This window comes from Schistocerca serialis, chromosome 9 (genome assembly GCF_023864345.2).
Source record: "Schistocerca serialis cubense isolate TAMUIC-IGC-003099 chromosome 9, iqSchSeri2.2, whole genome shotgun sequence".
In the NCBI taxonomy this organism is placed as follows: Eukaryota; Metazoa; Arthropoda; class Insecta; order Orthoptera; family Acrididae; genus Schistocerca; species Schistocerca serialis.
In genome coordinates, this window is record NC_064646.1 from 286540126 (window position 1) to 286561392 (window position 21267).

A 21267-nucleotide genomic window follows, 5' to 3' on the forward strand; every position below is an offset into this window, starting at 1 on the left:
CTCACCCGCGGACACTCACACAAACCCGAAGGACGGTCGGTGGCGAAACACACGACGTCTGACCAACAACCAACCAAGGTCGTTGGCATTCAAACAATGTGCGTCCGCTGTCCTTCGGGAAACTGGGAGACACGGTGATCCGGGCACACTGGCTCGGACCCAATCATGCATCGGCCACGACGTCTCCGCACAAGAAGGAACAGAGCCACGTCCAGCAAGATGACCCAGTGACGAGGCCCAGAAACGGTCAAAAGACCAAACACACGTCGCCGAAAGCGGGGACCAACTGAACGACCGATCAACGGTCGATCCCGCTGCCATCTCCGTTCGTCGGACAGTTCATCCTGTGTCGCGAGTTGTCGGCTAGTTCCGGCTGTCCGCGCCTACCTAGCGCTCCGTCCCCGACTGCACCTCTGCCGCGCTCCTACTCCAGGTCCGATCTCTCTCCACGACACAACACGACCAGGAAGTAATAGCCGTCCAGCAAAGATAATACGGCGGGGCAAATATCGATACGCGCTGCTGCTGCTACTCATGGGCAGGCAAGACAGTAATTCAGTGACACCAGTAACTGAAATTTAAAGTGACGAGGCGGCCGTATGGTAAAATAAGACGTTACATAATAGATGGCACGAAAATGAGCCACGCACGGCTCAGTACATAACACCTCCTTCGTAATTCATTATCGGCACTACACATGGCGGCAGATAGTTCTCTATGCTTTCGCCAAACTCAAACCCTTCCACTGGACTGCCACATGGTTTGACGTGTTTCATCACTTCAGATCACTCGATCCCAGTCATCCACTGCCCAGTGGTGTCACTCTTCGTACCTCCTCAAGCGCCGCTTAGCACTGGCTACAGAAATGTCAGGCTTAGGACGAGCTGCTCGACCACTGTATCCCATTCTTTGTACTCCCTGCGTCCGCAGCTCGTGGTCTAGTGGCTACCGTTGCTGCCTCTGAATCATAGGGGCCCAGGTTCGATTCCCAGCTGGGTTGGGGGATTTCTCTGCCAGGATACTGAGTGTTTGTGTTGTCCTCATCATATCATTTTCATCGCCACCACCATTCGTGACAGTCGCTAGATTGCACTGTGTAAAAGTTGGGACTTTGTATGGGCGCTGATGACCGCGCAGTCGAGTGCCCCACAAACCAAACCTCATCAGTTGTACTCCCTGCGCACAGTACGTGTGCTAGCTGGATTGCAGATAGCACTTTGGAGCAAGAGGGTTCCTTCCGTTGAATTTATGAGCTTTGTTAGAGCCACCCTCCGCTATGCTCGACGGTTCCTGTCTGCCTGCTATTGATTCATCTGTGGTTGTTCCTTTGTATTTCCGCTTCACAGTCACTTCACCGACAGTTGACTTGCGCAGATTTAGAAAGGCTGAAATGTGTGTGATGGATTGACTACCAGCTAACTGTACGAACTGACAGATTGCAGTTGTGCTTCATTGATACTTTATTCGTAGTATACTACGTTTTGCTGTACTGCGAAGTGTACTGTTTAACACTATAGAGGGTTCAAAGCAAGTTATCAATATTTGCACCACTTTGGAATTTTATCAATATCTGACTGAATATTTGCGCATTTACAAGATCATTAATATACAACATCTGTTAGTCCTCGCTATACAAGATAGCATGTTGGGTTCTCCCTGCCAAGAAGTCCTCTATTCAGTCACAAATTTCACTTGATGCCTCATATGATTCTACTTTCGATATAAGTGTAGGTCTGGTTCGGAGCCAAATACTGTCCCGAAGTCAAGAAATACCCCTGACTCCCTCGACCCATGCTTTCAGAAAGGCATGTGAGAAAGGCGGAAGAAGGATTTCGCACGCTCGATGTTTTCATAATCCATGCTGGTTAGCAGGGAAGAGGTTATTTCTCTTCGAGATACTTCGTCTTGGAAGAAGATAGTTCTTGAGAAAATTCACTTCAAAGTAAGTATAAAATATTTCGTAATAAATTACGACGCCACTGTTATCAGAACGCGCGAGAACCTTAGGTCTCTGTTTTATGACCGAGGCATAATGTGAAGGAAAGAATCTTCATCCCTCTACAAATACCTCTCCCCTACGTAACAGCAGAAGAGCCCACATAATTATATATAGAGGCGCGTAAATCAAGAGCTTAAATAGTAATACCAAATGTGTGAGAGTTCCTAAGGTACCAAACTGCTGAGGGCATCGGTCCCTAGACTTACACGCTACTTAAACTACCTCAAACTAACATAGAGCGCGCGTGCACCACACACACACACACACACACACACACACACACACACACACAGGCGCGCGCGCGCGAGCGCGCGACCGAGGGAGGACTAGAACACCCCGCGGAAGGGGCCGCCCAATAGGTGACATGGCGCCTCAAACCGCGCGGCCACTCCGCCCGGCTATCAATATCAATAATCGTTACAGAGAGGCGATGAACAAGAAGACATCATCAAGAATTATGCGCACTAAGTACTATCATACCCCATGGTATAAACTGCACATAGACTATTGTTTAGTTGCACTGATGACTTCTAGCTAACTATTAAACACCAAGGTTACGCAAAAGTTAGTTAATACACTGGGGTTAAACAGACCTGTAGTAAAAACGAGACTATTAACATCGCGATCTTCGGATTGTCTTCAAATCTGCAGCTGTTGTAATTTAGCACCACGATATTTTGCAAACTAGACGTGAAATTTTGTCATAACCTTTTATTTAGTGTTTTAAGAAAGTTTTACCGTGGTTTCACCAGTAACATGAAATCGTGTGACACCATTTCCAGACTGTTGAATCCTCATGCAATGAGGAAATAAACGTACGATAGCTGAAGATAAGCATAGATGGCAGTGAATCAGGGAGAAGCTAATAATTACACTGAATTGAAACCAGATGTGGATCCAGTATGCTGTTTTGGTGGGATTTACCGTTCATTCGTAATTTATAGTGACTTGCAAAGTATGTTTCACCTTGTAACGTATCTTTCCTTTCTGGCAAATAAAAGTAAGAAAACTATAAATCTTGCTGAAATTATGCAGTGCATGAATGAAGGTTTACCTCAGGAAAGACACACTACAAATGCGATGGCGCGATATCGTTAATAATATGACGCGCATTAAAGAACAACTAAATTTTCTATTGGACTGAATCACTGTCATTAAATGCCATACCATTGCTCATCATGAGGTTTTGATGTATTCCGCCCCCCCCCCCCCCATCCCCCTCGTGGCTATTGAACAACATCATTGTTTGAAGGCTCGTTGACGATGAAAATACTACATGGACTTCCACATAAAAGGTGGTAATCAGTATTAACTCCGATTCGTTAAAATAAATCTACAGGTTCGACTAGTTGAGATTACGGTGTTTAAACAACCCGGTGCGATAGGCAATCAGCCGTTCTGCCCTCAATCAATGTTTGCACTATTTGCTGACACATCTCCTGGAACGCATGAAATCACCAGAATAAAATTAATATGGTAATGAAAAAAGGTTTCTACATTGAAGGCAGACATCAGCAGTTATGGATAATGTGGATAAAACAATTATTACTGAATAAATATTACACAGACAGGACAACACGTACCTCTTAATGCCCCAGTCAGAAACAAAAGCAGCCAGAAGAGGTGGTCCACGCTTCCTAAGGTGGTGTTTGTTTTACACAAAAAAAATTACTTATTAAGCTTTATGCATACTGACTGAGTTCTAATTGACATCCGTTATTCGATCTTCGTTACAACTTAGACATTTTGTGATACAAAAGTTCTTACAGAATGAGGGTTTCTTCGTGAAAAATAATAAAAATACATCGTTTGTACGATACGTTTCAACCTCTGTCGTCCCTATTCGAGGAATAGGGAATAACAGTGACGTCTGTACCCCTTCCAGTGTGTTCCGTTGATGTACCGATACTGCGTAGAGGCCCCTTTCACATATAATTTTCCATTAGCCCAAGTTTTGATACGCCACAGATGCCCAGAATTTTAATTATAACAGCAGTACCAATAAATACAAAATTTTCTGATGCATTAATTTATTTCCGTCTGCGCTCAGTACGTCTATATAGCGTAATTTAAATTTAAATGCATATAATTTTAGAAAGCGCTTGTCAAAAATTTTGACGTGTACACGTGTAGTGCAATTTTAAGAACTAAAATAGCAACAGACTTTCATAACTTTGCCAGCGGAGTAATTTACACTATTTAAAACCGAAGAGTGCACTCACCCTTACCAGTATTTCACTCTCTTACGACTGTGAACACAAGTGTGCAGTTAGAGAACCGTGTAAACGGAGATAATATTTTTTGGTTCAGTAGTTCCCACCTACCTTTGGGGAAGTTTGAACTTTCTGTTCATATTTTCTCAGTGCGAGGTCTCTCTCTCTCTCTCTCTCTCTCTCTCTCTCTCTCTCTCTCTCTCTCATTACTCACCTTCCTTGTACTCCCGAGCACACAGATTTGTTGTTTGCAACAACTGTGGTCAGCCTTTGGATGGCTGGCGTATTTTCTGTAAACCTATCCACGTGGGCTAGCCCTCAGCAAGCCACTAAAAACTGGAATTCCTTGCCATTATCGCGACACTTGGTTTTCTTTATGTAGTATTTTCCATAAGTTTAATGAAACGTTCTGAAATTTAAATTTTTAAGTGTTTTTATTGCATTGTCCTTTGAAGGGGATAGTTACCCACATGACACACTCCTTGAATTCGCGCCTGTTTATAAGTGGTGTAATATGTGCAAACACACAAAACATGACTTACAACGATGAGCGGCTAAGTCCAAACTGGCCATCGTACTAAAATTATTGAAGAACCTTTCTCCAGGGTCATGATACAACGTAAAACTAAACTACAGACAGAGTATCAGACTAGAATGAAGGCTAGTCATGTCTAGGCAACGGACATTACTTTCTAATAACACAGCAACTCCAGGCAATGGCTCATCACATGGACTTTACTATGGTATCGTACTTAATAGAATGTCATCTACTACTACTGCTACTACTACTTCTACTACTACTATTATACACAAGTGTTATGCAGGTGTAATGGTGGTGCTATGCTGGCGTATATACCACATAAGTGCCGTATACACAGGTGTGATGCTGTCAGATCATTCAGATACTTTTTGGCACAGTGCCTTTCATTCAATTTGCTGCCACCCAACTAACATTCTTTAGCCTATGCTGTGATATCATTATTATATACTGTGTACTTCTAACTACAGCATCACATAATCAGAGCAATAATGATTTTGTTATGACCAACCACTTGGCTAGAATGGAAAGCATATTGCTCAAAAGCAATCTCATGGATAATTTCTTTACAAATATAGGAGCCATAGATAGGAATTAATGTCAACCTAGGAGTATCTGATCACAATACACTAAACCTTAAAATTCTCACAACCACACTGACAAAAATGCTTCACATCAAATGTACAAAAGAACTTTCTCCTTTAACAGGTGCTGTCATTTCATAACTACACTATTTAACCAGTCAAGGGTAGAAGTATTGTTAAAAACAAGCACAAATGCTGCATATAATGTTTTCTCTTCCCTCTTTATTTTAAAATTTGAAATGTGTTTTCCTAAAAAAAAAACTTGTTGGAACAAACTTATAGAGCATTTCCTGGATTATGACAGGTATTAGAAATTCCTCCAGGACAATGAAAATGCTTAATTCTAAATTGAAAAGTTGTACTGACCACAAGTTTAAAGAAAATATAATAAACTACAAAAAATATATAGAAAGGTAATTACAAAAGCAAAATTACTAAGTAAGAAACTCAGGCAATAAATCAAGAACTACTTTCCCTTTTCACTAAATAGTGAAAAGGGAAATAGGTAAGAGCCTCATGGATCAGGAAATAGTACTCAAAGATAGTGAAAATATTGAATTAAAAGATGAAACTCTGGTAAATTACATTACTAACTGTTTTTAAGTGTACCTTTATCATTAGGCAAAAACTTTATCAAACAAAGCAATTAACAGCTTCAAAAATAGACAGTAGTATCATGTTAACACCCACAAATGAAAATGATAAAGGTGATGAAGAGTCTAAAACAAAAAATGTCTACAGGTTTGGATGAAATGCCTGTGTCACAAATTGAAAAAGTTGCCCAACAAATTATAAAGCCCCTGGTGCATATTGCCAGTTTGTCATTCAGCAAAGAGGTGTTTCCACAGAGGTTGAAAATCTGAAAGGTTAGAGCTCTGTTTGGAAAAGGAGATTGATATAAGGTAGAAAATTACAAACCAGTTTCCCTTCTCCAATAATTTTCCAAAATTTTAGAGACACCTATGAAAATCATTTAGAGACATCTATGGAAATCAGTCTCGTAAATTACTTAGATGCATACAAACTTCTGGACTGCAATCAACATGGCATCTATTCAGGCCACAGCACAAAATCAGCCATCTGTGCCTATGCTGAAGAGATTGTCACAAATCTTTACAATAAAAAATGTGTAGTAGGAATTAACTTAGATCTTTTGAAAGCCTTCGATACAGTAAATCACCAAATTTTGTTAAGCAAGGTAGAGGCAATAGGAATAAGAGGAGTTGTGTGGAAATGATTTCAATCTTACCTTCAAAACAGAACTCAGGTTGTAGAAATCATCTTAGATCATAATGACCAGAAAATCAAGTTGGTTTCAGATGTAAAAAAAAAAAAATTCTTGCTTTATATAAATGATGTAAAGAGTTCAAATATTGCTACCAAAATTATGTTGTTCTCAGATGACATGAACATAATAATAATAATAATAATAAGTGACAAAAACTCGCTGAAATACGGGGTAATTGTAAATGATGGAGCCATTTTCAAAAGTTTGTACATATTCAAGTACAAATCCAAAATGAATAAGCTTTATACTAATAAAAACAGGAAGTTTCAAAGTTTTTGGCAGGCAGTGGCAGGCAGGCAGTGATCATTTCAGAAGTGGCCAGAAGAGTTTACATGGCAATAGGGCTGTCTTTCCGTTTCACTGCCAGTTGTGAGTGAGATGGTGACTGTGGAGCACAAGGTTTTCTGTGTTCTTGAGTTCGCAAAAAGCGAGTTGCAAATTGTAGTGCAGCAGGCATTTTGCAACAAGTTAGGTATTCAACCACCAAATCACAAAAGCATTAGCCAAGGGTTTAAGCAATTTATACAGACTGGGAGCGTGTGCAAAGGGAAAAGCACAGCCCGACCGCGTGTGTCAGATGATGATGTCTGACAGATGCAAGAAAGTTTTTTGCTCAGTCTCAGTAAGTCTACCAATAGAGCCAGTCAAGAACTTTGACTACCCCAGCCAACTGTATGGAAAGGTCTGAGATGGTGTTTGCTGTACAAGCCCTACCGATTACAACTTGTGCAGGCTCTCAACCCCAATGACAAAGAGGAGCATCTTGCATTTTGTGGTTATGTGCTAGCAAAGATGGATGATAACGTGTTTCAATAGTGTGTAATTTTTAGCGATGAAGTGGCATTCCACCTTATTGAACAAGTCAAAAGACACAATGTTCACATATTTGGTTTGGAAAATTCACATTCACCATTGCAACATGAAAGAGATTCACTGAAGATCGACATGTTCTGTGCCATATCCCATACAAAGGTTTATGGACCATTTTTCATTGCGGAAAGAACTGTAGCAGTAATCACATACCTGGACATGTTGGAACAATGGCTGTTCCCTCAAGTTATGGAAGATTCCCAGGACTTAATTTTCCAACAGCGTAGCATTGCTATATAAATGATCAGACAGGAGAAATCATTTTGTCATGTATTGGCAATTACAGCATCATTATGTACAGTGATGGCTCTCCAACTTGAAATCAAAGACCATGCTTGAGGCCAACAGCAGTGGATATAATGTGAACATCCCCATATATGAAACTAATTACATCCTGAGTTGAGGAAGGTATTTACAGCTGCTAAGAGGAGCAGTTGCATCAGATATGTCAATCCAAGGGTATACAATAAATTAATTCATTATGCTTGATCCTAAATCTAAATACATCAAGTTCCTTTGTAAACACATAACATTCATAACATATTTTTGACTGTCGGCTAAAAAAATAAATAAATAACTGAGACACATATCATCTCCTGACTTTTATCTACCTTCTGTCATCTTGCATACTTTAAACATGCCATTTTATTTGCTTGTTGTAAATTTTAGATAGTAATAACCAAGCGAGGTGGCACAGTGGCTAGCACACTGGATTCGCATTCGGGAGGACGACAGTTCAATCCCACATCCGGCCATCCTGATACAGGTTTTCCGTGATTTCCCTAAATCACTCCAAGAAACTGCCAGGATGGTTTCTTTGAAAGGGCACGGCTGACGTCCTTCCCTGTCCTTCCCTAATCCAATGAGACTGATGACTTCGCTGTCTGGTAAAAAAAAAACTGTGACCTTTTTCTGACCTTATGTATGTTTTATTTATTGGAAATGATGTCACTATCCTTTACTAATGATGTGTAAAGTTGGTTTTAATGTTTCCACATTTTAATCACACTGGGAACTGATGGGTTTGGTGATGTACCAACTTGCACGTCATCCACCCACCATTGTTGCAGATTTATATTCTTACAAGTTGAACTTTGCAGTCTAAATTTCTTTCATGAAGTCCGATCAACATTTTTTTGTGTAAAGCAAAACTTTGTCACATTATATCTCATAATTAGCATGGTTTGTCATCACTAGACCTATCTGCACTCCAACAATGACTCCAAACTTGGCTAAAAATATAGATTTTATGCAGAAGGTAACAGAGTTGTATTTGGACCTTTACTGACCTACGTACAGGAATCATACTCCTGCTGGGGTCACTAATGTGTCCCACTTCCAAAGATGCCTTAGTGAACTCAAATATTTTACATTACCCAGACATGTCCGTCTGTTTCAAGTAAATGATGAAGATGGAAATCAAAATATTTGTGTTATTAGTTTTGCAAGTCAAGTATTGTCAGAGTCTGAATATGCATAGTCAGCTGCAGAACTGGAAACATAAGGGGTAGTAAAGGTATTTAAAAATTTAATTATTATACTTATGGACAGTAAATTAACAGTTATCATCAATATTTGTTAGATACATATAGAAATGTGGCAGATCTATAGAATACTTGGCTCAAATGGCTCTGAGCACTATGGGACTTAACATCTATGGTCATCAGTCCCCTAGAACTTAGAACTACTTAAACCTAACTAACCTAAGGACATCACACAACACCCAGCCATCACGAGGCAGAGAAAATCCCTGACCCCGCCGGGAATCGAACCCGGGATATAGAATACTGATCCACACTGGAACAAAGTACTTTAAACCTACAGATAAACTAAAACAACACATTCCATGATCTGTCATGTGCTGTATTTGTATTCTAACTGCATGGGAGGATGCCATAATCTGGTACACATATAACACATGGAGTCACTATGGTGCAGCTGAGTGCTATCAGCAAGATCACCTTATACTGATATTTCGCAAACATGAGAAGATGCATAAGCAGCTATTAAAAACATGCCTTATATGTCAAAAAGCAAAGCCAACAAACAAATGCCATCATACAGAGTTGCACCCTATAATACCAACAAAACCACTGCAAATTGTCATGATTAATGTTGCAGGGCCTTTATCATCACCTAGAGGTGGAGTAAAGTACATAGTATCAATTTACAACATTTTCAACAAGTATATTAAACTGTATGTTACAAGGTCTACTGCAGCCTATCCAATTATCAAGTGAATAGTAAACAGTGATACATTAACAGTTGGTAAGCCTACTGCCTTGACAGTGGAAGAAGGGAATATGATTGCAGTAATTCAGATAATGTCAGCACTTCCCTTGTCAAACAAGGAATACATTTTTACATGAATATGGCATTAAACAGGTACTAGTATCATGTTTTCTGCATCATGACATCTGAGTGAACATATATTTTGATAATTTAACAGGTTCATTAGAACATATGTGCACAGTAATTAAGCCAAATGGATAGTATACTTTGAGGTTTTTGAACAGGTAGTGAACAGTTTTCCACTATACAGTACACAGTTCATACCACCTGAACCCACAAGTAGTGTGAAGGTGAAAAATGAATGGATATATCCTCTTCCAAGTATATGCAGAAAGATAGTGCTATCTTCAGCACCATTGCTTCCTGCTACTCCTCTGAGCATCAACAATGAGTTCTGGACTCCATTTCTGTTGACCTCAATTCCATCCTCTCACAAATCCCCTACATTATTCGTCCAAAAGTATGCTCTTCTTGCAACTGACTCCCAGCAATTAAATTCACTCCAGCCACTAACTTTTCTGTTTCCGTGTAATTTAGTCCGCCATCCTCTCTTTGTCAGTGTACACTGTCTGTAAACATTATTGGGCCACTGCTCATCTTTTGCCCCACTTGAGCTCTTTATTGATGTGGAGAACCATTTCCCATGTTGTGTTCCCTATCACCTTAATTCTTTCTGCATCAATAAAATCTTTGACCTCTTCGTCCTCTCATTTCTGCATCAAATTCTCTACCATTCTGAACAGATCTCATTCCAAAATCATTACTGGTCTCCTACCCCTGTGTCTTGCTCCTTTCCTATAATAAGAGCTTTCTTCCCTATAATAATATCCACCTCATTGTTTCCACTATGGGTGTTGATAATGATGTTGGTTTGTGGGGGGCTCAACATCATGGTCATCAGTACCCATACAAGGTCCTAGCCTTTCCATTTCCAGTCTCGGCACCAGCACTTCCCAAAAGATGATGAGGGCAACACAATCACCCTGTCCCATGGGCAGAGAAAATCCCTGGACCAGATGGGAATCGAACCTGGGAGCCTGCAATCCAGAGGCAGCAACGATAGGCACTAGACCACAAGCTGTGGGCTCACACATAGATAGATTAATGTAATGAACAGTTCTAGACAACCATTCACAGTATTTTTTTATTGAATTACATTAATTTTGTTGATATTCTTGAAACTGATAGCAATGAGATTTTTTGGAGAAAATGTAACTGTGTATCAAAAGGATAGGCAAGTGGGGAATGGAAAAGGTCTATTTGTTTCAGTAGATGAGAAACTCAAATCCACCGAGATAGAAACTGAAGTTGCATGTGAGACTGTTTGGGCAAGACACAGTATCAGGGGTGGGCATAAAATGACAATTGGATCCTTCTATCACCTATGAGTCTCATCTCCTGATGTAAGCTAAAAATTTAGAGAAAACCTTCACTTGTACATAAGTTTCCCCATCTTACTGTTACCATTTACTTTAATCATCCAACAATTAAATGGGAAAGTTAAAGTTTTGTTAGTGGTGGGCACAATAAAATGTCATGTGAAACTTTATTGAATGCCTTGCCTGAAAACAATGTAGAATGGATAGTTAGGGGCCCCACTCATGATGGAAATATGTTGGATCTAATGGTAACAAATAGACCTGGCATTTTTGAGTGTGTCCACATCAAAACTGATATTAGTGACCACGATACAGTAGTGGCAACGATAATTACCAAAGTACAAAGAACAACTAAAACAAGCAGAAAGATATATATGTTCAGTAAACTAGATAAAAAATCAGTAGTGTCATATCACAATTAGGAACTTGAAACTTTCAGATGAGGAGCATGTAGAGAAACTCTGGCTCAATTTTAAAAGAATAGTTGACCACACACTGGATGGGTATGTACCCAGTAGGACAGTTCGTAATCGGAGGGAACCTCTATGATATACAGTCCCTGTAAAGAAACTGCTGTAGAAACATCGATTACTGCATAATAGGTGTAAAACAAAGTGTAGGATTATAGATAGATGCTGAATGAAACACATTTGGCTGTCAAGAGAGCAATGCATGATGCCTCCAATGACTACCATAGCAGAATATTGTCAAACGACATTTCACAAAACCCAAAGAAATTCTGGTCATATGTAAAGGCTGTTAATGGCATCAAAATTAGTGTCAGATCCCTAGCAAATGAGACAAGAACCAAAATTGAGGGTAGCAAAGCAAAAGCTGAAATGCATAACTCCAGTTTCAGATGCTGCTTTAAAAATGAAAACTCTGGAGAATTGCCCCAATTTAATCCTTGTGCCACTGAAAAGATGAATGAAAGAAGTATTACTGCCATTGGTGTTGAGAGACAGCTAAAATCATTAAAATTGAACAAAGCTCCAGGCCCTAATGGAATTCCTGTCAAATTCTATACTGCCTCTTCTAACTATAATCTAACATAGATACTGCAAACAAAAAACAACGCCCAGTTCTTGGAAAAAGTCACAGGTCACACCCATCTACAAGAATGGTAGTAGAAGCGATCCACAAAACTTACCATTGATTATCCTTTATATCAATTTGTTGTAGAATCTTAGAACATATTCTGAGCTCAAACATAATGAGATATGTTGAACAGAATGACCTCCTCAACACCAAAGCTTTGATCATGTGAAACCCAACTCGCTCTTTTCTCACATGACATATTGAAATCTTTGGATCAAGGCAACCAGATAGATGGAGTGGTTCTTGATTTTTGAAAAGCAGTACTGCACCTACACTTATTGTCAAAAGTCAGATCACATGGGGTGTCAAGTGAAATTTGTGACTGGATTAGGAATTTTTGGTAGGGAGGACACAGCATGTTATTTTGGATGAAGAGTCATCATCAGATGTAGAAGTAACTTTGGATGTGCCAGAGGGAAGTGTATTGATGCTGTTACCTGTAATGAAGAACTACGTGAGAGAAGCTGCATAAATATTTATTCAGATCTTTATGGTTTCAACATGGTGCAGAGATTGGCAACTTCCTCTAAATGTTCAGAAATGGAAAATTTTGCACTTCACAAAACGAAAAATTGTAGTATCCTATGACTATAATACCAATGAGTTACTACTAGTATCAGCCAACTCATACAAATACCGGGATGTAACACTTTGTATGGATATTGAATGGAATGATCACATAGGTTCATTGTGAGTGAAGCTGGTGTTAGACTTTAGTTTATTGGTAGAATACTGGGGAAGTGCACTCACTCTACAAAAGAGATTGTTTACAAATCACTCATGTGACTCATCCTAGAATATTATTCAATATTATGGGCCCTGTACCAGACAGGACTAAGAGGGGATATTGAACATATACAGAAAAGGGCAGTGTGAATGGTCACAGGTTTGTTTAATCCATGAGAGAGTGTCACAAAGATACTCCAGGAACTTAACTGGCAGACTCTTTAAGACAGACATAAACTATTCTGATTAAATGTCTTCATGAAGATTCAAGAACTGGCTTTAAATGATTACTCTATGTATATACTACAACCCCCTACATATCAATCACACAGGGATCATATAGATAAGATTAGAATAATTACTGTATGCACAGAGATATTCAGACAATCATTCTTCCTGTGCTCCATATGACAATGGAACAGGAACCAACCCTAATGACTGGTGCAATGGGATGAATCCTCTACCACACACTTTACAGTTGTTTACATAGTATGGATGTAGATGTAGAAGTGGAACCACATTCACTTACCTGTTTGTTGAACTTCTGAAAATATTTAACTTCAAATCACTTAATAAACTCTTTGAACATATCATGTATTTCCAGTGCCTTAAGAGCCCATCCTTAGGCATCACATACAAGATATTGCTTCTACTCATGATTTTTTTTCTGTTTTCATATAGTTACTCAGTACACTGCACATTCTTTTATGTCTGTTCTCTTTAGCATCTTGACTAGTTCCATGACAGCAGTTAGTGTTATTCGAAGGAGAGATCTGCCCCTTAGTACCTTTTTCTTTAGGGACTCTACTTTTTCCTTGATTCTGGTAGTATCTTCAGGTTAGCTTTATTAATTTTTGGAATAGTTACTGAAGTTAATCCACACTAGAGGCAAATGGTACAATGTTACTAAAACAATATATTCAATTAAACTACACCCTTTCTTTGTTTGTAAAGTTTATGTATCTTAAAACTGAGATTTGATGGTGTGGAATCTCCTTGTACAGTTTAACTTTCAATTATAAAAGTTATACTGTTGTGATGAAAAGTAATGGGGGCTATCAACATGTTGAACTAATGCTTAGCTTTACATGTACTGACTGTACCAATTCTATTAGAACCAAGACAAATATTTTCCCGTAATTCCAAAATCTCAAATGTAGTAATTTAGTTTTTGGTCCTTTGTGTAGTTTTGTTCAGGATTTACTAAAGATCCTTTGTCCTATAAACACTTGTAAACTTATCTTGTTCCATTGCCCAGTTGAAACTGAATGTTTTTTTTTTTTTTCTATTTTGTTGGTGTTAATGTTAGGCTGACAGCTCTACAGACTTTTTTATCCCTTGAGAAGTAGTACAATAAATCAGTGTTCCAGTTTTAGGGAACTGCATTAATTTCCAGAACAGCAAACAATCAATTTCGCAAGTTCTTGCATTATTTTTGTCCAGTTTTAACCATTTCTTTCACCTCCTGATACCTTCCCTTGCTTCACAACTCTAATACCTTCAAATATCTCATCTAGAATTTCTAATGTGTACAAATATTTAATACATTTATAGAATGCCTGTAGTTGTTGGTTATTTTGGATGTTTATCCCTTCTTTACTCTTAAATTCTTTTTCATACCCACACCGTTTTCATTTGTTTCTGTTGCCATATTTTCATATCTCTTTATGACCTCTTTCAGACATTTCCAAACATCTGATTAATTAATATATTCTATAAAATACATAATATTGTTTATTTGAAGCTGTCATTGCAATTGCCATTTACATTCGAGATTTTCTGTTATTTTATTTTTCTTGTATCTGAAACACTTTTATTTTTAAGACATAAATAATTTCCCCTTTTCCTATACCAATTTCACCTTCATTTTCTAGGACACTAAACTTCTTGTGTGGTCTCAGTCTAAATACTGTTTTTATGCAGTTCCCTATATTGGTCTACCTTGTGCAAATCTTTTCATAAGTGCATAGTTATTGCAACCTAGTCACTTAAACTTAGTTGCTGTTGCCTAGCATTGGTTGTCTCCTAGAGTTTTTACCCACAACATTTACTTCCATTACTGTACTGGCAATGCCTTGGTACACTAGGATGTGCCCTATCAAGCAATAACCTCTTTTAGTCAAGTTATGCCATAAATGTCTTTTCGCCCCAATTTGAGTCAGTTCCTCCTCATTGGTTACTCAGTCCCTGCATCTAATGTTCGGCATTCTTCTGTAGCACCACATCTCAAAACCACCTATTCTCCTCTTGTACAAACTGCTTATCATCTATGTTCAAGGCTAAATTCCAGACAAATACCTTCAGAAAAAGAGTTACTAACACTTAAATTTATGTCTGAAATTAACAAATTTCTTTTTTCAGAAATGATTTTACTGCTATATCCAGTCTACATTTTATACCCTCTCTACTTTGATCATTGTCCATTATTTTGCTGCCAAAATAGCAAAACTCTTTTACATCTTTTAGTGTCTCATTTCCTAGTTTCATTCCCACAGTATTACCAGATTTAATTCATCTGCATTCCATTACCCTTGTTTTACTTTTGTTATGTCCATCTTATATGCTCTTTTCAAGTCATTATCAATTCCATGCAACTTATCTACCAACTCCAACACTTTCTCTAACAGAATTACAATATTGTCAGCAGACCTTAATGTTTGCATTTATTATCCCTGAACTTATTTACAAACATACCTTCCAAATTTCTTCATCTTTTCCTTTGCTGCTTGGTCAACATTTAAGGTTAATGATATGGAGGATAGGATATGATCTTCTTTCACTCCCTTCTCAAATACTGCCACCCTTCCATGTCCATTGATTCACAGAATTGCAGTATGGTTCCCAAAGAAGTTGTAGATAACATTTTGCTCACTATATTTTGCCCCACCACCGTTCAAAGAATATACATAATCAACATAGTAAAAAGTTTTCTCTAACTGTACAAAAGGTGTAAATGTAATTCTGTCTACTTCATTTGATGCATTTTTATATTTCCTCCTTCCATCAAATTCACTGTCACATGTGCTATGCATGGATTTCTATTGGGCCTTCTCCGTTTGCATATATGATACTCTGTTGCCTTCATGATTTCATCTGTCAAAGCTACACATTTTTCATTCACAACATATCAGTTAGCACTTGTCTAATGCTTTCTTTGAAACTACCAACAATCTCTGGGTTCCTTCAACTTATCCAGGTTCTAGGACCTTAATTTTCTACTTGTCTTCTTCAAGTGTCTCCAAGCTCTTCCAATTACACAGTCTTCCTTCATGATTCTTAAACCAAGTGTTTCTATTGATTAAAGTGTGCTCAGTGTACAGTTCCACCAGGCAGCTTCCACTTCCATTTCTGTCCCTCAGTCACTGCTTTTCATAGTAGTGTATCTGCTTTAGTATTAGACATACTCTTGCATTACCTCTATTTGGTTTTGCATTGACAACCCTGTATCCAACTGAGCATAAGTCCTGTTCTTCATCCCACTATGTTGATATTGAACCTATCTATTTCTCTTTTCAAAATGGCTACCAAATTAAGGCATCTATCACACTACACTCTGAACTGTAGAAACACATTTGCAAATGGTAGATGGGAAGAATGGTTGTTGGTAATCCTCCGTATTAATTCAAATTTTCTCGATGTGGTCATTTCATAAGGTGTATATAGAAGGAAGTAATATGTTGCCTGACTTTTCCCAGAATGTACTCTCTTCGAATTTGATTAATAAACCACTCTGTTATGAATAGTGCCTCTCTTTTTATCATGAAGCTCTTGGAGTGTCTACATAGCACTGTCACACTAACTAAACAGTCTTGTGATGAAATGTGTCACTCTTTGTTGAAACTTTGCAACCTGGTAAGTGTCCCAGACTGATGAGCAATATTCAAGAATACATTGAATTATTTTGTAAGTCACTGACTTTTCCTATAAATCTCAGCATGGCATTTATAACAACGAAAACAATCAGTTTTTGACAAAATAATGTAATTGGACAGATAAAAAAATCTACCCACCAACCAGGGTCAGAACACACATAAAATATAAGGTTATAATAAAATATAAAAATAAAAATGGTTATAATAAAATATAAGGTTATAATTAAGCAAGCTTTCAGAGCCAGTACTCCTCCTTCCAGCAGAGAGGTTGAGGAGGAAGGAAGAGCGATGAAGGAGAAGAACTGAAGAGGTCTAAGAAAAGAGGTAGATTTTGGAAAAGCCACCAGAACTGCAAGTCAGGGAAGACTTTTCCAGAATCTAACCCTTTTTCTAGACCTATCCTGTCCTTTTCCTTTACCCCTCTCCCTTCCACTTCAACACTTCTGCCAGATGGAGTCACTGGTTCCAAAAGCTTGTGTAATTGTAACTTCCTTTTGTGTGTGTGTTCTTACATGGCTTGGTGAGTAAATTTATTATCAGCCTGGCATCTGCTTTTCCTACTTTATTTTATAGGTCATTTCAGTTTATGCCACTCTGGGTCATTACTCCTGGTAGTTACTGTTTCCAGTAATTTGTCACAAAGTGTGACAGTAGTGGACTATTTCACCTATTTAAGCATGAATGTTACATTTATTTACATTCATGTACACCTGCCAGTCCCTACAACAATCAACTCTCTGTTGCTTTCCATGCACTTTGCTTCAGTATGGTGGCATGGCAGCCATCCTATAGATAACAATATCATCCACAATTAGCTTCACAGGTCCTGCAGCATTATTCATACATATTCGATATATGTTGTAAACAATAAAGGCCCTATCTCAGTTCCTTGGGTAACTCCCAAAATCAACTGTACATCTGTCAATTTTTTCTGTTGAGAGTGACATGTTGAATTTTATCTGCAAGGAACTACTAACTCCTGTCACAAATCCAGTCCAATACTTGCTAATCTCATATTTTCAGGGTTCCATGCCTCAGTCAGTAAGAACAGAACCCTTATAGGATCACTTTGTTTTCCATTTGTCTGTCTGTTAAGATAACTTTTTCTCAAAAATGAAGAGAGTTATGAAGCTGAAGTTTGTGTCAAATGCTAAGGTCTGAGGTCGCTTAGAAGTGTAGAAAATCTAAGCTCCTAAGTCAGTGCAATTAAAATATATGGCCATTTATGTCACATATTTTGGTACAAACCCACTCATCAAAACTTATAGATGAAATATCTATACAAATAAGTAATTTTATATGGAACCCTAAGAATGTGAGTCCTACTCATACCTGTCACACTTGTCTTGTTTAATTATTTATTTATTTATTTATTATTAAATACTAGAGCAGAAAGTTGCTAAATGCCTTCCTGAAGTCAAGAAGCACTACATGAAACTGAGTGCTAATATCTACAGTGCTCCGTATCTCTGTTTGCAGAATCCGTGTTGATTTTTAGAGAGAAGATTTTCTTTCTTCAAAAGCATCATAATATCTTAGTGTAAAACATGTTCTATAATTCTACAGTAGATTGGCATCAGCAGTATAGGCCTATAATTATGTGGTTGCCATGATGATACTATCTTCTATAGTTGTATGTGTCCAGGAAATATAGTGCCTTGCTTTCAGTTGTGCTGTAGTAGCAATGTAAGCAAGGCTATGTTGGATGATATTTCAAGGTTAAATCAGTTGCCCCTGCAGCTAGTAAAATGGTTGTTGCCCCTCTTCTGGAACCATAGGTTAATCTTGCCTCCTCACAAATGTTCCTGAAACATGGTTGTACCTGCATAGTGGCTATCTGTATTATCAAGGTGTGCAAGTCACCCCACCACAGGAAAATCAATGGTTCTTGAGAGGGATAGAATGGCTTCCCCAATACCATATATTATGAGTGAATACATGTGAAACCTATAACAGAGCCAGCAAGGATCCAAAATGCAGATATTCACTTGAGGACAAACACACAGCAACAAATGTTCCACATGGCCACTGTTCACGTGAAGGCAGACTTCAGCACCTCTCCTCATCTGTGGCCATGCATGTTCAAACATTCCAGGCTTCTGAATGAACTGACAACCATCTACAAAGCGTTACCAAGAGTTCATCAACACTATCATCAGAAGAGGAATACACAAAATATTTTAAATATCCCCACATGAAAAACCCAAAGATTTCATGGAGGAGGACCTGGGAGACCACAGTGTTGATAAGCCATGACTGATATATCCAGAGAGATTTTCACTCTGTAGCAGAGTGTGCACTGATATGAAACTTCCTGGCAGATTAAAACTGTGTGCAGGACCAAGACTCAAACTTGGGACCTTTGCCTTTCGCAGGCAAGTAGAGCACTTGCCCGCGAAAGGCAAAGGTCCCGAGTTCGAGTCTTGGTCTGACACATAGTTTTAAACTGCCAGGAAGTTTAATGACTGATGTACTTGTTCAGATGCTCTTTATCAGTACTTAGGTAACTAGAAGAATGATAAGAGCAACTGAGAGCAGTTTATAACTTTGCAATTTACACCTCAAGTATGATATTTTGAATTAATTGTAGCCTTAGACATTAACAGTTACATACCAATGGCATGGCTGCACTTGTTCACATGTAATATCAGGGAAAACCATTGGTTTCCAGACCCAAGTTTCCTTCTTTCTGATTTTTAATTGATCAAAGTGCAGGTGCCCAGACCTTACTAAGGTTTAGTGATGTTTGTGACTATCTGTCGCTGATGTCTCAGTGGATTGTTTAGTGATGTAATCCTTTGGCATTTGTACCATAATGTTTATCCATTTGTAATCTATTCCAGGTATTGCGGACAGACATTGTTATGTGACCATAGGCATGTTCCATTACAGTTGTGAAGTATGCTGCTGGTATTCTTGGCAGCAGTCTTCAAACTCTACATGTGTGATGCTGAATCGGCCAGGGATCTGATAGACATCAAGTGTACTCAGTGTGAGCTTGTCTTTATCTCTGTATATAAAAGGCATTGTCCTGACTGAGTGAGTGAGTGACTGACTGACTGACTTACTAACTGACTTACTGACTTACTAACTGACTTACTAACTGACTTACTAACTGACTTACTAACTGGCTCATCATCACTCAGTCCCAATCACTAAGGATATAACTTGAAATTTGGATAAGGTGTGGATCTTATACTGTAGGCCTTGTTTAAGAAGTGACTCTATTTCGAAATGCCAACATTAAGGGGGTGGGAGTTTTTCTGAAAAAGTCACTATTAAGGCAATTTTGAAGCTAGATTTACAAAAATTGGTATTTGGTTTCTAGGCCAGAAATAAAGAAATATGTGTTTCAGCATTTTTGGAAATTTAACACTCTGAGGGTGAAAGCTGTTTTTGACAATATATCATTATTAAAGAACTACTAAAGTATTTTTAAAGCTGTGTCTATGAACACTGGTATTTTACTTCTCAGCTACAAATTTTTAAAAAAATGTGTTCGTGTTTTTGTAAACTGAGCCCCCTAAGGGGGGTGAAATAGGGGGTGAAAGGGTTTTTGAAAGTATGTCAGTATTAAGGGAATTTTGAAGCTAGAACTACAAAAACTGGTATTTGGTTTCCCAGTCAGAAAATAAAAAGTACATGTTTTAGCATTTTTGACAATTCAGCCACTAAGCAGGTAAAATAGTGGCTGAAAGTTTCTTTTAAAAAATAAATAATTACTAAGGAACTACTAAAGGATTTTTTCAGGCTACATCTATGACAATTGGTATTTGATGTGTTTCAGTGTTTCTGGAGAGTCACTCCCTAAGGGAGTGCAATAGAGGAAGAGAATTTTTATAAAAAATATTTTGTTACATTAAAAAAATTTTGACACTAAATTTATGAAAATTGGTATTTCACTTCTGGCTTAGATACAAAGAAATAATTGTTAAGGGATTAAAGTTACTATGAAAATATCTCCAAAAGAATGCAAAAGCCATGATTAACAAAGACCTTGGACTCCATTTACCAGAATCACTTTATAGTCAGAAGTACATTTAGAGAAGACCATGCTTATATGGCCTTAATTAATGTAAAGAGCTTAGAAGGTGTTTCAGTTTGTGAACAACATAAAAATTCAATTAAATAAAAACAAAAAAAGTCTCTGCAGGCCAAACAGTCCATGTGAGGGAAGGAGTGGGTGCTAACCTAGTCACTACTAAACAGTTCCTGTGTTTTAGCAGACAGGCAGGAAGGTAGGTAGGGAACACTATTTATTGGTGCTTCTCAAGAAAGTTCTTCCAAGTATTTCTACAGGCCTAATAATGTTCATCTTAGTGCATGAACCTAAATGTCTTTTGTTTGTAATTAAAACATATGCTGTTATTCTTTCTTCTTTGATACTCTGTAGTAAAATGTTATTTCC